Source organism: Salvelinus fontinalis, chromosome 13, assembly GCF_029448725.1.
Source record: "Salvelinus fontinalis isolate EN_2023a chromosome 13, ASM2944872v1, whole genome shotgun sequence".
Classification (NCBI taxonomy): Eukaryota; Metazoa; Chordata; class Actinopteri; order Salmoniformes; family Salmonidae; genus Salvelinus; species Salvelinus fontinalis.
Genome location: NC_074677.1, coordinates 45,901,503 through 45,908,820, shown reverse-complemented (window position 1 = coordinate 45,908,820; position 7,318 = coordinate 45,901,503). Strand labels below are relative to the sequence as shown.

The following is a 7,318-nucleotide window of genomic DNA, read 5'->3' as shown; positions in this document are numbered from 1 at the left end:
TATAATATGGATAATGCATGTATTATGTATTTATAACATTTGGATAATGAACTTCTTTCATTAAAGCTTTTCAAATTCTCTACTGGAATTGGTTCACATTCTCTACTGGTTGAAATTAAGTCTCATTTGATGACATACTACATCTATCCTGTGTCCTCAGATCAGTGCAGATGAAGGAAATTAGATATGGAGATGAACCTGTTTTAGAGTATTTACATGACGCATAGGAAGTGTAGTGTAAGTTTTTTACAATTCTGGTTCTATATATATATTGTAATGAAACAGCAGGGAGCAGGTCTCGAACCCTCGACCTTCTAGCCCGAAGTCCGACGCGCTATCCACTGTGCAGCAAAAGCATGCTCAAGCGGCAGAGTCGATTTCCGCGCTTATAAACCCAGGGTCGCTACAATATGTATTACAAATCAGCCTTTAATTAGTTAAATAATGTGTTGTAGTTCATTGCAGAGTTACAATGTGTAAACATTAATGTCCCCGGATCCGGATTGGTAAACACTGTTTAAGTGTATAATTGTAATACAAACACACAGATACAGTACAGCATCATTTCAAAGAATGGAGTTTGATACTCCTGATATTGGATATGACTGAAAAATTATGTCTCAGAGGCATTCATACCTGAACCACACCTTTATTTGCCAAGGTAGAGTATATGATCAGTGAATATATTCAATGTACAGGCTACAATGTGGCGAACTCATGCTTGTACATAACTACATGTATATACGACTTGCATCTTTGGCACAATAATATTATATTCTATTCTATTCAATCCATAGGCTTCATTGATTCTATTCAGACTGTGTTGATGTCAATACAACCGGCTATGATAGCTGAGGTTCATAGCTAGCTAGCTAATATTGACGTGATAATAATGACATGTAACAGTCATGTGTAACAGTTATTTTCTGCAATTCTACTGTCAGACTGATGGATCTTACATGGACGTACCTGTAGTAAGTAGACCTACTGTCAGACTGATGGATCTTACATGGATGCTCCTGTACTAAGTGGACCTGCTGTCTGACTGATGGATCGTACATGGATGTACCTGTCGACCTACTGTCAGGGCTGGTGCTTCTGATGGTCCTGGCATGGTTTCGAGGCCTGTTCAGAAATATGTGCTCATGAATGTGCGGCATCAAAGGACACTTTGATAATGAATAAAGTGCACTTCATACCTTTTATTGGTAAGGTTATCAATACGACTCGGGTTGTGGAAAGCAGAAATGCCAGGTTGAAGGTTATTGTGGAGATGGCAAAATAGATATTGGGGGTAACAGATGTTATTGTTGAAATGGTTGTTGACATGCTGAACAAACCTAAGGGTGGAGTGTTTCAGCATGATATAGATAAAGTTAAATGGGGTTGGGGGTTTGGAGGGGGGTGTGGAAGAAGTTAGGGATTTATTTGGTTTAGAATTTGTTCATGGTAGTACAGAATTGGGCAGACCATGATTGATCGTACATTCCAGCACAGTAGGTGGTGGCGTGCACTTAAACGATTGTTTACGGACCGCCATGATATCATAGAAGAAGAATTATTATTATTATTATTATTATTATTATTATTATTATTATTGTTCATTTGAACCGGGCGTGCGCACTGCGCTGTCACCGCCTGCGAAGCAACACCAACCCGTGCGCGTACTGAAAACAAGATTGATCCTGCCTGGTGATAGGACATATCCCAGCAAAAACATAACATTTTATCGCCTATTTAGATCACAGAACACGGACTTTGAGACAGATCATACATAGAAGGTGAGTTGAGTAGATTTTATTATCTTGATAAAACGAAGCGGTAATGATGACGATGTGGCTGCAGTTGTTTTGCGCTTCCCGTCTGTCTCAAAATGGCGGAGAGGCAGTTACAGCAACAACAAACGGTTGGGAAATTGATTATTGTAGCTAAATCATGACATTCTATCTTGTTCTGATACATGTATCCAATGTTGTCTCGATGTGTAGTTTTAATCCATGCCATTTGGAAACTTGGCTAGCATTCACGTCGAGTTTGTTTACGTGGAACGTTAGCTTACTAAGATGTTAAACTTTAGTAGCTAACATAGCAAGTCAGCATAGCAATTAGCCACGGCTCAGTTGGTTCGACTTTAAATTGTCCGAATGCGGAATGATTGATTAGAAATTACAGAACTATAGAATATAGTATTGGTTTATTACTTCTATTAGGTGACAATGTCATGTTTGGTGAGAGGACTTGGGCAAGATAAAATGCTAACGAACCGCTTCAATTTCGGTCTTACTAGCTAACGTAACAAGCCGCATTCGTCAACTAGCTAACTGGCTGGAAGGGCGTATGTTGGTCATTGCTGCAACCTTGGATAGCCAATTCCCTCCATGCTAGATCATGTAGCTACCTACCGGTATGTTGGCTAGTAAACCACCTATTTAAGTATCACCTTTGCTTTACTACCTGCGCCGATATTTAATCTAGCTAAGGTAAGGAGTTGTCTACTTGTGTAAACACTTTTGGAAAATGGCTAACTATTGTAATGCTAGACGTTAGCTAACTAGGGCGTTAACGTTAACTAGGTAACGTTAGCGATCTTGGGTGCCATTTGAGTTAAATTAGTAACATCACATTTCTGGTGTTGATTCCTCGAGCATATATACATGTCGATCAAGGCTTAAATGGGCTGAATGTCCAAAATAAATCACATCGTTCATGTGATGAAACAGCTTGTTTGCCACCAGAGTATAAGCTAAACAGGGTGGAGTTTTCGCATTATGGTGTTTATCATGAATAACGTTACACAGATAAAGTTGTTTCTGGTTGTCTAGTGGCTACTCTACATCGAACATTCGCTGGGTGTATATCTACATTTCGGTTCAGATATTATAACGTTAAGCTAGCTAACTGGCTAACGTTATATTCACGATTTGTGTTGTCAACAGTTAGCAAGCCAGAAGGGTATTTTCATGAGCCTTTATGGCAAAGACAACGTAGTTTGAACTAGCTAACGTTATCTTTCACTGGACGGGACTCATAGAAAATAAAAGTAACGTTAATGGCGTATTTCTGTAAGCACTTACTCCGCCATGGTTTGTTTGCAGAGGCCAATGTGAAAATGAATGGCGTATAAGGTCTGTGGTAAACGCATGCTTAGATCTTATACATATTGTTCTGAGATGCTCTTAAGCAGCTAATGTCACATTTTGTGAATTTTGAATTATGTAATCAGAACAAGCACATTACGTTTTAGTAATTTAGCAGACGCTCTTATCTACCTGCCGCATGTAAAGGCGTCATAATTCATAAAGGTCATGTTAACTGACTCTTTATTTCACAGAACAAACCATATAAGATCTTCTAATCCTGTGTTAACCTTAGACCCTATTTTTGGTGTTTATCCCAAAACCCCATTCCCCCATAGGAATGGCTGAATGAACCAGAGGTAATTCATTTCCGTTTTTTAGGACAACAAGCTGGCGAGCTCTATTAGCCGAGTTTGTTTTGCATGGCCCACCCGGTGGGTGGAGATTACCCTTGAGGACCAATTGAATGGTCTAAAATGCATTATTAACTGGGTAGTTTGAGCCCTGGATGCTGATTGGCTGTCTGCCATTGTATACCATGGGTATGACACAAATATATTTTTACTGCTCTAATTACATTGATAACCAGTTTATAATAGCAATAAGACACCTCAGGGATTTGTGGTATATGGCCTATATACCATGGCTAAGGGCTGTGTCCAGGCACTCCACTATGCGTTGTGCTTAAGAACAGCACTTAGCCGTGGTATATTGGCCATATACCACACCCCCTTGTGCCTTATTGCTTAATTAACTCAGCAAACTTGGGGCACTGGGCCATACAAAACGAACTCTCCCAATGCTGTCTTGACACAGCTGTTTGTGATGTGGGCTGACATTACCTTTGAACCCACTAACAATTCAATGTTGTTGTTTTTTTACCAACCATCAAGGCACATCTGATCTGAATTCTCGGTCATTATTTGCGTTTAAGCTAGAAGGCAGCTGTCATCCATGATTTGAGTGAGGGTGGAACGAACAGCGAGCAACAGGACATTAAAAACAACAATTAATGAGCCTGTGCTAAACTTCACTGTTTTTGTCAGTCTGCTATTATTAGTGGGTCCGAAATTGACACGCTTAAAAAAGATGAGCAAACATAATTGAAATATTGAGTGATTATATTATTTTATACTAATACAATTGCTCAGAGAATGAGATTTTGTTTAACTAATACTTTTTTTCCCTCTCAAAGGTAGGGGTCAAAATGATTGACCACCATGTTTTAACACCTTTCAATACCTCACCTTGTGAGGATAATGACACAGAGCCTTTTTCTAAAATGTTTTATGAGTTGGAGAACACATTGGGAGAGAGCAAAGATCATTCCTCCATACAGAGTCCTTCCAGACCCTTGATATCATTCATCTGCACTTATGGACTGGCCTCTTCATGTCTGGAGACTGAGATGGCCATTTGCAAAATATTGATTTTGTGGCCAATTAACAATTTCTTTGTGGATTTTGATGTGTGCTTGGGGTTGTTGTCTTGCTGGAAGATCCACTTGTGGCCAAGTTTCAGCCACCTGGCAGAGGCAAACGTGTATGTATATATATATCGGTTTTTTTGTGTGTGTGTGTCTTTGTACTTGGTAAAGTTCATGATGCCATTGACCTTAACAAGGGCCCCAGGACCAGTGGAAGCAAAATAGCCCCATAACATAGTTCCACCACCATGTTTTACAGTAGGTATTAGTGATGGGGGTAAAAATTGATAGTTACATATCAGGTAGTGATGTTAATCGTTTAGCTGCTGGAAATGCATTTAACCGGTCATGCTTATCAGGCTATAAGTTCATTTGAGTAATTTAGTGGAATTAAATTGGCGCAGCATACAAAACCTAGTTTGAGGAGCTGAATGGCCTATCACCTGTCAGTCAGTGCGAGAGCAACTCCTCAAAAAGCTGGTAGTGGAGTGAAATGTGCTTTTATAAGCCCAGTCATTGTGCAACAAATAATTTAAAATTAAATTGCATGCTAATAACTGTTTTGATGCCCACGATTTTAAAATAGCTAATATTTTTATTTCACCATTCAACTCCATCTTCTATAGTATCTGCGTGTCACCCACCACTTTACAATGTGAGGTTGAGGCAGTATAATTGTACTTCAAATAATGAGGAATGTCTTACCTGGCTTCAAAATAGCCTAGCCAAAATCCAACCATATTAAGAATTGCCTCCACATTTCTAAAGACTACCTCATGTCATTAACCAGCATTTCTCTCCCATTCTATTGGTTTTCATAACTTTATTTCGTTGTCCAGAACCCAAAGGCACAATCCTAGTCATATTAGCAACCCATACCAGTTGTTGCTGTTATATTCCCTCTCTTTCTAAGTTTCTAACATAAATGTTTGTCTCGGTCAGATTATGGGCAAAATATATCATATATGTTATTTTTCAAATCTTTGACGATATGACGGTATTTTATGTTTTTGATTAATAGAAGTTCAACATTTGCCTTATGAGTAGTGTGTGACCCAAGGGTGGCAACACATATATTCTAAATTATTTATACTTTTCAGTTCAACTTCAACCTAAAACAATTTCCATCCATTTCTGCATTTCCTGCACTCATTTGAGATCTTTTCCAGACTTCCACGATGTGGGCAAAAATATTAGGCCTTATTTTTAACCATATGTTGCAATTGCGATTTAGATCAAAACACTTGGGTGAACTTCTGGAATCATGGAAATAGAATGTTTATTATAATTCTATAGTTATAATATAAATAATAGTGTGCACTTTGAATAGTGTTGTTTGACATGACAACGAATGAAAATGCCATGGATGTGTTATTGTGACAGGTTAGGAACCAATATGATGTTCAGTGTTTCCTAGGGGACCCTATAATTTTTGGCTACATTAAATCTTTATTCAAATAGCCAACATATTCATGCTTCGCATATTCCTATTTGATTTCGAAGATACTGTTGCACAAAAAAACATGCTGATTTAAGCCTCCACCAGTACTGGTATCAGGCTGTATTAGCTAGATACCTTTGCTCTGACTCAGTACTTTTATCTAGTTAGCTTTCGAGCTAACTAGCGATTAGCATTAGTGGCTAACATAATTTAGCTTAACTTTTTAACATTAAAACAACAACTAGACTCCGGTACCTCCTCCAATGAGACGATCTAGACTGTTCATTCACTCTCTGCTTGGAATGCACATGCAGGCCAATCACAAGCTTCCCCGCTTAGAGCACGCAGTTAGGTGCTGGTGGGCGGGGAGAGAAAGTGCTTTACCAAAGACGGTACAGTATGAGGTTTAGAAACTCTGTGGCTTTACCTTTAACTCTGTGTGTTGGAAACATGAGTGCTGTTAGTATTAACGACATTGTCGTGTATGGTGCCAAATAAGGGCGCCTCTTCAGTAGTATGGCAGTATTTTGGCACCAGGCAAACCAATGACAACCAAATGCAAGTTGTGTTAATAAAAGTACCTCAGATTTGTGGCGACTACAAGAGGCAACACAACAAATTGATTCAATCATTTGAAGAATGGTGGTGAAAAAACCCAGCAGCAAAGCCCCTCAGCCACAACCAGCCATCTACGTCAAACAGGCATTGATTGCCGATGTGTTTTCAAGTATAATGCCCTACCCAAAACATCCCGCAGACACATCAGAGGCTATCACCTATCACATAGCCAAATACATGGTTCCTATTTACAGTTGCAAAGACAGCTTCAAGAATATGATAAACAAGCTGGACAGGAGATACAATATTCCATCCATCTACAATATTTCTCCCTACATATTTCTCCCAAGTCGCCATCCCAACACTATAACAAAATTAAAGGAGAAGTTTAAACATGTCGCGTTGAATGACTGGACCAGACTCCAATGTTTTGGACACAGGCTACACCTTGTAATCGGTAGGCTACGTGTTACATGTTTTTAAGGCATTTTGATATTACATTTTAATGATCGAGCCTACTTATGCATCATTACACAATCATAAGGCTATTGCTGACTGAATAAATAAATGATTAACTAAGTTATTTAAGAACTCATAATGGTAAAATAGTAAATAGGAACTCTTTATTCATTAATAAGTGCTGTGCTTATACCACACTATATTATTAGCGTCCTCCATTTGCTATTCAAGTGCATAGATTACGTACTTTTTCCCGCTGCCCCTGTTTGGAGACAGCTGCATCAAAACAAATGTCACACATATATATATATTATTATTATTAAGTATATGTAAAGACGAGATTAAATCAAGAATAGT

General features: G+C 38.6%; 1 protein-coding gene across 4 annotated transcripts in view; it reads left to right on the top strand.

Annotated features, from left to right (window-relative positions):
- The first annotated feature begins 1,611 nt into the window (after positions 1 to 1,611).
- The window catches only part of LOC129868792 (lissencephaly-1 homolog B), a 43,767-nt gene continuing 38,060 nt past the window's right edge, over positions 1,612 to 7,318 (top strand). The window contains exon 1 of one of the 4 annotated variants that reach the window (XM_055943027.1): positions 1,612 to 1,781. The gene's annotated coding sequence lies outside the window, so the exon portion shown is untranslated. The other 3 variants (XM_055943028.1, XM_055943030.1, XM_055943029.1) reach the window with 3 other exon arrangements.